Raw genomic sequence first — 12,489 nt, 5'->3', positions numbered from 1 at the left:
TTAATACTGATGATTTTGGCATACAACTCCTGATAACCCAAAAAACCTGTCTCAATAAATTAGCATATTTCACCCATCCAATCAAATAAAAGTGTTTTTTAATAACAAACAAAAAAACCAACAAATAATAATGTTCAGTTATGCACTCAATGCTTGGTCGGGAATCCTTTGGCAGAAATGACTGCTTCAATGCAGCGTGGCATGGAGGCAATCAGCCTGTGACACTGCTGAGATGTTATGGAGGCCCAGGATGCTTCAATAGCGGCCTTAAGCTCATCCAGAGTGTTGGGTCTTGCGTCTCTCAACTTTCTCTTCACAATATCCCACAGATTCTCTATGGGGTTCAGGTCAGGAGAGTTGGCAGGCCAATTGAGCACAGTAATACCATGGTCAGTAAACCATTTACCAGTGGTTTTGGCACTGTGAGCAGGTGCCAGGTCGTGCTGAAAAATGAAATCTTCATCTCCATAAAGCATTTCAGCCGATGGAAGCATGAAGTGCTCCAAAATCTCCTGATAGCTAGCTGCATTGACCCTGCCCTTGATGAAACACAGTGGACCAACACCAGCAGCTGACATGGCACCCCACACCATCACTGACTGTGGGTACTTGACACTGGACTTCAGGCATTTTGGCATTTCCTTCTCCCCAGTCTTCCTCCAGACTCTGGCACCTTGATTTCCGAATGACATGCAAAATTTGCTTTCATCAGAAAAAAGTACTTGGGACCACTTAGCAACAGTCCAGTGCTGCTTCTCTGTAGCTCAAAAGTGGCTTTACCTGGGGAATGCGGCACCTGTAGCCCATTTCCTGCACACGCCTGTGCACGGTGGCTCTGGATGTTTCCACACCAGACTCAGTCCACTGCTTCCTCAGGTTCCCTAAGGTCTGGAATCGGTCCTTCTCCACAATCTTCCTCAGGGTCCGGTCTCCTCTTCTCGTTGTACAGCGTTTTCTGCCACATTGTTTTCTTCCAACAGACTTACCATTGAGGTGCCTTGATACAGCACTCTGGGAACAGCCTATTTGTTGAGAAATTTCTTTCTGGGTCTTACCCTCTTGCTTGAGGGTGTCAATGATGGCCTTCTTGACATGTGTCAGGTCGCTAGTCTTACCCATGATGGGGGTTTTGAGTAATGAACCAGGCAGGGAGTTTATAAAAGCCTCAGGTATCTTTTGCATGTGTTTAGAGTTAATTAGTTGATTCAGAAGATTAGGGTAATAGGTCGTTTAGAGAACCTTTTCTTGATATGCTAATTTATTGAGACAGGTTTTTTGGGTTATCAGGAGTTGTATGCCAAAATCATCAGTATTAAAACAATAAAAGACCTGACAAATTTCAGTTGGTGGATAATGAATCTATAATATATGAAAGTTTAATTGTAATCATTACATTATGGTAAATAATGAAATTTAACACTATATGCTAATTTTTTGAGAAGGACCTGTATATGTCATGTCATTCATACGATCACTGTGATGGTGCCCATGGTGATCGTATGAAGGTGCCTGCTGTTTCTCACAGCAAGGGACCTGTAGTCGTCATCCCGCAGGGTGGCACCGTCCCCCTTGCAATTCCGATCACTGTGATTAGCTGTTCAATCCAGAACAGCCAATCACAGCATTTTCAGTGTTTGAGCAATTAAATTGCTTATCACAGCAGGGGTGCAGTTTTGTGTGCAGTTTTTTTCTATTTTGTGCGTCCTGCAGCCACCCAGCATTGATTAGCGATGCAAATCACTGATCAACATATTCGGCCTCACTGTTGTCCATGACTTGTCCCTGTCCATTTTTAACTCCCCCCATTGCTTCACCTCCGTGCTTGCATCCTGCAGCCGCCGAGTGCTGATTAGTGACACAAATGACTAATCCGCACTCATGCTCGCTGTTTTCCAGTACCATTTTTGTACCTATTTTTTCTCTCACCCTCCCTTTACACCACTCCGTGTGTGTGTATTACAGCTGCCAAGCCGCTGATCAGACGCATATCTCTGATTAGCGTCTGTGCTTGCTTTTGGCAAGGATTTTTTTTTTCCTAGCTATTTTCTTTAATTCCCTTTTTGCACCACATCTGCGCATGCACCCTATATCTGTCGGGCGCTGATCACTGACGCACATCAGTGATCGGCCTCCAGTTTATTTATTTTTTTACTTTGTGTGAAAAAAGAATTGAATAAAAAATAATTTAGATTTGTTTGTAGGACTAGATTAAGAAATTTCAAATATGCCATAGTAACCATTGTCTACTACAGTATATTCTACTGAATTTAGTTAGAATTAGTGTCAGCGTGGAAACAAAAGAATCATATCTGTGTGTGCATCCTACAGCCGGTTGACTATTTTTTTAATTTTGTGAGAAAAAATTTGAACAAAAAATTATTTAGATTAGTCTCTAGGACTAGGTTAGGAACAGTAAAATATACCATAGTAACCATCGTCTACTACAGTATTTTTTACTGAATTTAGTTAGGCTTAGTGTCAGAGTGGGAAAAAGGAATCATATCCGTGTGTGCATCCTACAGCCATTGAGTGCTGATCATTGACGCACATCAGAGATTAGCCTCCGGTTGTTGCGTCTGTGTGTGTGTGTGTGTGTGTGTGTGTGTGTGTGTGTGTGTGTGTGTGCAGCGCCCCAGAGTCCTGATCATTGCAGTAATGTTATTCTTCCACCAGGGGGAGTGATGTTACATCTGAAGGCAATGAAGGAGATCTTCTGTCCAGGTATCACAACCACAATACACACTTCACACTCCAGGCCGCCAGGGGGAGCCATGCATTTATCTATTAGAGCACTCCTCACAGTTAGGTAAAACTGGTAGTCTGGACAGAAAGTCAGAATGAGGAGAGGAGAGCAGACGGAGGTCTGTGGGAGAACAAGGGTTCACGGAGCTGTGCCTGCCCCACGTGCGGCAGCATCCAAAGAAAGAGACATTGAAAGGAATTGTGTTGCAGTGAGTGAGAAACGAAGTAATAGCAAAAGGAGAGGAACATCAGGGGGAGACCAGCTAGAAGCAGGCTGCCTCCTTCTGAAGCGCAGTAAGCGGTAGCCAGAACACCGAGGGAGTAAGGATCTCTATGCGTTACTTCAGAGACTGGCAGGACAGTTGATTCCACGTTGGCTGCCCGACCATATACCCAGGAGGCACGGTGGCAACTTGTGGGGGCCGGGGCATCTCTAGGGTCCCTATAAAAGGCCTCAGGCCACCAGTCATACGGGTTTGTCCTATCCGTCAGGGGGACAGAGAGGAAGAGACTTAACACCTACAATAGTTGTGAGGACCTTACCGAGTTGCTCAGCAGGGAGGGACTACAACACTCAGGCGCTAGAGGAAGGCTATTGAATTCCACCTGGATAAGGGGACTCTGGATTTGCCTTCAGACCGGCCGGACTCTGCCTACCCTGTGGTCCCTACCCTGGACTGTGGACACTGAAGCCTTCAGTAAAGGTAAAGAGACTGCAACCTTGTGTCCTCGTTATTCACTGCACCTTACATCATCCACCATCCGCCATCTACACTCTGGGAAGCCCTGGGGATACACTCCACCTGTGGGAAGGTATACCATCTAGCTGCCATAAAATCAACCCAGTGGACCCCTAAGCAGCGTCGGTCATCCTGACTGAATACCACAGGTGGCGTCATGAACATTATCCCTTTAAAGACCTTTCCCCCATTTTACAACGGACGTCCCCCTAGGGCCACGGACCGGGTCAGCCACCGTGACATCCCTGACGAGAGCCGAAGGGCCCGGTACCGAGTAACCCCTAGCCCTTGGGGGCGCTCCGTGTGTGTGTGTGTGTGTGTGTGTGTGTGTGTGTGAAAAACATAAAAAAAATGTGATTAGTTGGTAGGACTAGATTAGGGACAGTAAAAATATACCATAGTAATCGCGTCTGCTAAAGTTTTTGTGTGTGTGTGTGTGTGTGTGTGTGTGTGTGTGAAGAGAATTTTAAAAAAATTAAAGGATCCCACCTTCCTTTATTTTTCCAAATCATCTTCCTCAAGTAGTACAGAGCCACAACACAGACGCCCCAGGATAGAAAATGAACCAATGCATATCATTACTGACCCTCTATGGACTTATGGAAAATTATGAGCCACAGATTTCAGATCCTTTGACGCAATTAGGAATCCAATTTTACACTACCTGCCTCACAGAAAATTTTTTCAAAGTCTTTCTCTCTGAGGATTTTGTAAATCTTATGGTGTCCCAGACAAATTTTTATACCCAGCAATCTATCCAAAAATCCCACTTCATCATTTGCCAACTGGACCCCTGAAGGTGGTGTAGATATGATGAAGTTGTGAGGCCTTGTTCTTCACATAGAGATAGTGAAGTAGCCAGAAATTTGGCAATATTCGAGTGTTGACTTTTTGTATAACACTTCACTGTTCCACATGGCTATGCCCCATACAAGCTTGGAGGTCACACAAACTTTTGCATTACAATTATAATGCACAATGACCTCGCAGAGTTGATCCCAACTTTGACCAATGTTTCAAAGTTTGGCCAGTCAGTGATCATTTCAGCAACAAGTTTGCTGAGGTACACGTTCTCCAGAGGGACATCTGCATCAGTGAGTCCCGAATACATTTCAAAAGAGGCTCAAATTCTGGCAATACCTGCCCAGTAAGAGGGCCAGATATGGAATTAAACTTTGCAAACTGTGTGAGAGTACCTCAAGGTGCACCCACAAGTTTTGGGTTTATCAAGGGAAGTAAACCCAGATTCAACCACCTGAATGCTCCCCTGTCCTGCTGGAAGTGAGTGGGATTTGGTGCACACATTGCTGGATCAAGGTAATCACCGCTATGTAGATACAGTTGTGCTCAAAAGTTTACATACCCCAGCAGAATTTTTGCTTTCTTGGCCTTTTTTCAGAGAACATGATTGATAACACCAAAATTTTTCTCCACTCATGGATAGTAGTTGGGTGAAGCCATTGATTGTCAGACTACTGTGTTTTCTCTTTTTAAATAATAATGACAACCCAAAACATCCAAATGACCATGATCAAAAGTTCACATACCCCATTTCATAATACCGTGTATTGCCCCCTCTAACATCAACGACAGCCTAGTTGCCTAGTGAGGGAGATCCATCAGCAGTTGGGGATCTCTGTGAGTCCAACAGCCCCTTGAGCCTGTATTTTGTGGTCAGCTTCTCTGTCTGCCGAGCCACAGCAGACACAACTTTTATCTGGTTGATTAAGCTCTGTTATACTGCTAGCATAACACAAGTGTTTTCATTTGTCTGCCCTATCATCTTTCAGTTGTGGCTTCATATACTTTTCCCCACTGGCATTTTGGTTATAGTCTCATTTGAATGTCCAGCCTTTCTGCTGTAGTTTAAAGCCAGTCAGTGAAATTCCAGCTAGGGTTCATCTCTTCGCTGTTTCTGTTGCTTTACTCTGCATCTATCTTCTGCTTCTTTTTAGAAAGTAGGTGGCATATTATCCAACTGTATGGACTTCATACTTTATTTTGTAATTAGTGGTTTATTTTACTCACTCTGGGATCTTTACCTTTTTCAGCACACTTTCCCTTTTGTAGATAAGGGCTCTGACCTTCGGTTCTGTTACACCTGGTCCGTTTCCTGTACCTCCTAGGGGTCTCCGTCGGGACTCCCGCTCTGTGCCGGCTCCACGCTGTCTTAATGCTGCTCCTGTCCCTCCTTCCTCTCCTGCTTCCTGGCGTGCGGCCAGCAGGTTCCCAGGCAGGGTTCTTAGGTCGCATGCTCTCGCTCCCGGTCTCTTAAAGAGACAGTGTGCATTTTCCAAAAGTTGCCTCTAACCAATAGCGTATGGCTGGTAACTATTTCTAGCTCCTCCACCTTAGGGGTGGCGCCGGAGCAGCAAGTATCCACCGTTGCTTACTTCCAGTTCCTGTTAACATGCGTCTCTGTTTCTGAGATATCTCCCAAGTACTCTGCTTACACTGTCTGTCTCCACAGAGCCTCTGCAACCTGTTACCCGGTTAATCTGGAGTGCATCCGCACTGTCTACACTGGACCCGTCTAGTCCCGCCTGTCTGCCAGCTGCTCTTCCGGACTTTGCCAGTACACCTGGTACCAGCCACTAATCAAGCACCCGGTACCTTCCAGTCAGCTCTGCAGTATCCTCTAACCCTGCTGTTCCGTCTATTCCACTAGGACAGCTGCCACGAGTACGGGGTCTAACTGGAGGTAGCACCCGTGTCCTCCAGACATTCCACTCTGTCACTGTTCAAGGGGACTTACTACGGGTGTTTGGGGCTCATGCAGTAATGCCCCCTTTGGAGCCCCCCGTACCGTGGTCTAATGGTTCCACATCTAACCTCAATAAATACAAATGTGAACTTCTACATCTGTGGCTCCGTTTCAATTCGTTACAGGTTCTTTAGGAGAAATGTGAAGCGCTCAAAGGATTTTCAGGCAGCATAGGTCCAAGTTACTATTTTCTGACCCGTGGTTACGACTTTCTCAGCTCTTGCAGGAAACACTAGGGACTGCGGATCAGGATCTGTAAACTGTACAGGAACCAGCAGGGTCAGTTGCAGATTTTAGCTTTACCTATTATCCCGAGTGAGTTGCTACACTAGCCTAACAATGGGCTCACACAAATTTGTCAAGTTAAGCACAGAGTATATGCATGCTGAGTAGCATATACAGTGTGCTGCAGCACTCCATGACTTGTATATAATCATAGTAGCTTACATCTGTTCACATTTTACTTCATTCCGGTCATTTTTGTTTCCGTGATGGTAAAAACTAGCGCACTGACCAAACACTAAAAAAATAAAAATCTGACGCCGCACACTGGTTGTTTTTTGTTCCTGTAGGAAGATGGATCAGATTAGTGGTCTCGCTTATGTGTCCGGGCTGGAACTGTCAGGGCTGTCACCATTGTTGCCGTTAAAAGGACTTTCTGACCGGAGTAGACCTTTGCACCAGACTGTTGGGGGCAGGTGTGATATAAAAGAGACGGAGCGCACGGGAATGGGGCTTTTGGCAAGTATTCAGCATGTGCGACGAGAAGGTTGACTCCCTCTCCACTGACCGACGCCAGCTGACAGGCCCGCTTTGCATGCTTCCATCCCCTGCACATATAGACTGTGCATCTTCTGAGACTAACTCCCCGTTACTCTCCGACCTCTACAGTACTAACTGGTCAGTGCAGCTGACATCTTCGGACACTCTTTGCAGTGATGATCCTATGCTGCACATGGTTCATAGCAATAAGACAGCGGCCTACACTCCGGGACTTTGTACATCATTAGAGGGACATCAAACCTTCCCCCGATCAGCACCTCATTCCAGGACCATAAGACCACGCGTAGGAAGACCAGGATACTTCGTTGCGTACAGAGACAGTGCTTCACTGTTCTCCGGGACCGGCTCAGAGACTTCTCGCGCCAACTACGGCACCATCGTGGGATTTTCCAGCCACCATCGTCCAGAAACCAGAGACTGATAAGTTAACTTATTATTTGACCCTTTCCTATTACTTTATTGCCATATACACGTTATGGGCCTGTTTACCTTCACCCCCTTACACCCTGCGTGGAGTATTTACGGCTGTGATAATGTGATGCCCCAGGGTCCTGGTTGTCACAGTGGCATTGCTTTCCTCACGGGGAGAGTGATGTCATGCTTGGAAGAGATGAAGGCTACCTTTAACTAGGAAATCACATACACACAACATGTTCACACTCCAGGCCAGAAGGGGGAGCTCTAAACCTGGTTTAGGGTGAACTCCCCTATTAATACATTCTGGTCTGGTGGGAAAGCAGTCAGTTAGTGCCAGACAGCAGACTGGAGCATTCTGTCAGAGAACAGAGACGAAGGCAGACAGACATAGAGTGTCAGAAGGTCTGAAGGGGCCAGGTAGTCTGAGGTACTACAGCTCCTGGAGAAAGAGAGCAGAAAGGGAAAGAACAAGCTTATGGAAAGTGTTCAGGAGAGAGAAGGTGCAAGAGAGTGACACCAGGGGAGCAGAGCAGTGAATTAGCTACCTCCCTGGCCAGCGCAGATTCCGTTAGCCAGAAGGCCGAGGCCATGCTGGACTCTAAAGTGGCATAGCTGAAACCGGCAGAACAGCTGAATTTCAAGTTGCCTGTCTGCCTTTACACCCAGGAGACACAGTGATATATACTGTTATGTCCATATATATTTGGACAGAGACAAGATTTTGAATTAATTTTGGTTATAGACATAACCACAATGAATATTAAACAAAACAATGCAGTTGAAGTTCAGACTTTCAGCTTTCAATTGAGGGTATCCACATTAAAATTGGATGAAGGGTTTAGGAGTTTCAGCTCCTTAACATGTGCCACCCTGTTTTTAAAGGGACCAAAAGTAATTGGACAATTGACTCCAAGGCTATTTCATGGACAGGTGTGGGCAATCCCTTCGCTATGTCATTCTCAATTAAGCAGATAAAAGGCCTAGAATTGATTTGAGGCATGGTGCTTGCATTTGGAAGGTTTTGCTGTGAAGTAAACATGCAGTCAAAGGAGCTCTCCATGCAGGTGAAACAAGCCATCCTTAAGCTGCGAAAACAGAAAAAACCCATCCGAGAAATTGCTACAATATTCGGAGTGGCAAAATCTACAGTTTGGTACATCCTGAGAAAGAAAGAAAGCACTGGTGAACTCATCAATGTAAAAAGACCTGGGCGCCCACGGAAGACAACAGTGGTGGATGATCGCAGAATGAACTCCATGGTGAAGAGAAACCCCTTCACAACAGCCAACCAAGTGAATAACACTCTCCAGGAGGTAGGCGTATCAATATCCAAATCTACCATAAAGAGAACACTGCATGAAAGTAAATACAGAGGGTTCACTGCACGGTGCAAGCCACTCATAAGCATCAAGAATAAAAAGGCTAGAAAAGTATGGCAAAGGCGTGGTACAGCTCATGATCCAAAGCATACCATCATCTGTAAAACACGGCGGAGGCAGTGTGATGGCTTGGGCATGTATGGCTGCCAGTGGCACTCGGTCACTAGTGTTTATTGATGATATGACACAGGACAGAAGCAGCCAAATGAATTCTGAGGTATTCAGAGACATACTGTGTGCTCAGATCCAGCCAAACTGATTGGACATCGTTTCATACTACAGATGGACAATGACCCAAAACATGAAGCCAAAGCAACCCAGGAGTTAATTAAAGCAAAGAAGTAGAATATTCTTGAATGGTCAAATCAGTCACCTGATCTCAACCCAATTGAGCATGCATTTCACTTGTTAAAGACTAAACGTCAGACCGAAAGGACGACAAACAAACAGCAACTGAAAACCACTGCAGTGAAGGACTGGCAGAGCATCAAAAAGGAGGAAACACAGCGTCTGGTGATTTCCATGACTTCAAGATTTCAGGCAGTCACTGCCAACAAAGGGTTTTCAACCAAGTACTAAAAATTTACATTTTATTTAAAATTATTTAATCTGTCCAACAATTACTTTTGGTCTCTTTAAAAACAGTGTGGCACATGTTAAGGAGCTGAAACTCCTAAACCCTTCATACAATTTTACTGTGGATACCCTCAAATGAAAGCTGAAAGTCTAAACTTCAACTGCATCTGAATTTGTTTAAAATTCATTGTGGTAATGTCTATAAACAAAATTAGAAAAACTTTGTGAATGCTTTTCCCAGCAATATGCGCTGGATGATGATGGAACTCGATATTCTGATTCAAGGATGATTTTAATTTCAAACTAAAATACAACCGGTTTCGACTTCTTAGAGTCTTCCTCAGGTATAATGTCATGTGTTGTGAATTCTGCCCTTGGGTTCCCTCCAGTGGTGGTAGGTGGGAATGCAGTTGTTTCTGAGTCACAGTCCTGGCCAGGTGTATCTGCTAATTGCTGTTCTGACTGGGATATTTAAGTGTGCAGGATTCATTAGCCCTTGCCAGTTGTCAATGTTTCTTTGGAAGTATTGGATCTCTGCCTGGCCTCACCTGCTTAGCTGCCAGTTCTGCAAAGATAAGTGTCCGTTTCTTTTTCTGAAGCACACTTGCTGTGTGCTTATTTTCAGTGCTGATCTTTTGTTTCTATTTGCTCCAGCTTAGACTGTGTCAGTTGTTTTTCTCAGTCTGGTTGGATTCTCTGGAGTTGCAGTTATACTCTCCACATCTTTAGTTAGGTGGTGGAGTTTTGTATTTTCTGCTGTGGATATTTTTGTAGTATTTTTATGCTGACCGCTTAGTATCCTGTCCTGTCCTTTTCTGTTTAACTAGAAGTGGCCTCCTTTGCTAAGCCTGTTTTCTGCCTGCGTGTCTCTTTTCCTCTCCAACTCACAGTCATTATTTGTGGGGGGCTGCCTATCCTTTGGGTGTTTACTCTGAGGCAAGATAGTTTTCCTATTTCCATCTTTAGGGTATTTAGTTCTCCGGCTGTGTTGAGGTGTCTAGGTTTTGTTAGGCACACCCCACGGCTACTTCTAGTTGCGGTGTTAAGATCAGGGTTTGCGGTCCGTATAGTTACCACCTACTCCAGAGAAAGTTTTCATGCTGCTCCAAGGCCACCTGATCATAAACAGTACAACTGGCCAACAGTGAGTTAAATGCATCTCAGAAGAAGGGAGGAAAGGTCTTGAGCCATTTTTTTTTCTTCAGTCTGTTTTGTCTTCTCCTCCCTCTTTATCTCTGGGTTGCTGAAGAGCCTTGTGCTAGCATGAATGTTCAGGAATTAGCTTCTCATGTAGACCAGCTTGCTGCTAGGGTACAGGGTATTTCTGATTATATTGTTCAGACGCCTGCTTTAGAACCGAAGATTCCTACTCCTGATTTGTTCTTTGGTGACAGGTCCAAATTTTTGAGTTTTAAAAACAACTGTAAACTGTTTTTTGCATTGAAACCTCGATCCTCCGGTGATTCCATTCAACAAGTTAAAATCATTATCTCCCTGCTGCGTGGTGATCCACAGGATTGGGCATTTTCCCTGGAATCTGGGGATCCTGCTTTGCTTAATGTAGACCAAGATCAAGCTGAGAAGACCTTGTTGGCCCTGTCTCAGGGGAAAGAGGCGGCTGAATTGTATTGTCAGAAATTCAGAAAATGGTCTGTGTTGACTACATGGAATGATGATGCTTTGGCGGCAATTTTCAGAAAGGGTCTTTCTGAATCCGTTAAAGATGTTATGGTGGGGTTTCCCACGCCTTCCGGTCTGAGTGATTCTATGTCTCTTGCCATTCAGATTGACCGACGCTTGCGGGAGCGCGGAACTGTGCACGTTGTGGCGTTATCCTCAGAGCAAATTCCTGAGCCTATGCAGTGTGATAGGATTCTGTCTAAAACAGAACGACAAGGTTTCAGACGTCTCAATAGGTTGTGTTATTATTGTGGTGACGCTTCCCATGTCATTTCTGTCTGCCCTAAGCGGACAAAGAGGATCGCCAGTTCAATTACCATCAGTACTGTACAACCTAAATTTCTGTTATCTGTGTCCTTGATCTGTTCATTGTCATCATTTTCTGTCATGGCGTTTGTGGATTCAGGTGCTGCCTTGAACTTAATGGACTTTGACTTTGCTAGGCGTTGTGGTTTTCCCTTGCAGCCTTTGCAGAACCCTATTCCTTTAAGGGGCATTGATGCTACACGCTTGGCTAAAAATAAGCCCCAGTTTTGGACACAGGCGACCATGCGCATGGCGCCAGCCCATCAGGAAGATTGTCGATTTCTGGTGTTGCATAATTTGCATGATGCTATCGTGCTGGGTTTTCCCTGGTTACAGGTACATAATCCTGTTTTGGATTGGAAGTCCATGTCTGTGACTAGTTGGGGTTGTCAGGGGGTTCATAATGATGTTCCTCTGATGTCTATCGCCCCTTCTTCCTCTTCTGAAATTCTGGAGTTTTTGTCTGATTTTCAGGATGTATTCGATGAGCCCAAGTCCAGTTTCCTTCCACCACACAGGGACTGCAATTGTGCTATTGACTTGATTCCAGGCTGTAAGTTTCCTAAGGGCCGACTTTTCAACCTGTCTGTACCTGAACATGCCGCCATGCGGAGCTATATTAAGGAGTTTTTGGAGAAAGGGCATATTCGGCCATCTTCTTCACCGTTGGGAGCAAGGTTCTTTTTTGTTGCTAAAAAAGATGGTTCCTTAAGACCCTGTATTGATTATCGCCTCTTGAATAAGATCACGGTCAAGTTTCAATATCCTTTACCTTTGCTTTCCGATTTGTTTGCTAAGATTAAGGGAGCTAGTTGGTTTACTAAGATTGACCTTCGGGGGGCATATAATCTTGTTCGTATTAAACAGGGTGATGAATGGAAAACTGCGTTTAACATGCCCGAAGGCCATTTTGAATACCTTGTGATGCCATTCAGACTCTCTAATGCTCCATCTGTTTTTCAGTCCTTCATGCATGATATCTTCCGGGATTATCTTGATAAATTCTTGATTGTATATTTGGACGATATTTTGATTTTTTCCGATGATTGGGAGTCTCATGTGCAGCAGGTCAGGATGGTATTTCAGATCCTTCGTGACAATG

The sequence above is a fragment of the Ranitomeya imitator genome, chromosome 1 (assembly GCF_032444005.1).
Source record: "Ranitomeya imitator isolate aRanImi1 chromosome 1, aRanImi1.pri, whole genome shotgun sequence".
Taxonomy (NCBI): Eukaryota; Metazoa; Chordata; class Amphibia; order Anura; family Dendrobatidae; genus Ranitomeya; species Ranitomeya imitator.
The sequence above is the reverse complement of the archived record's forward strand: the minus strand, read 5'-3'. Positions refer to the sequence as shown.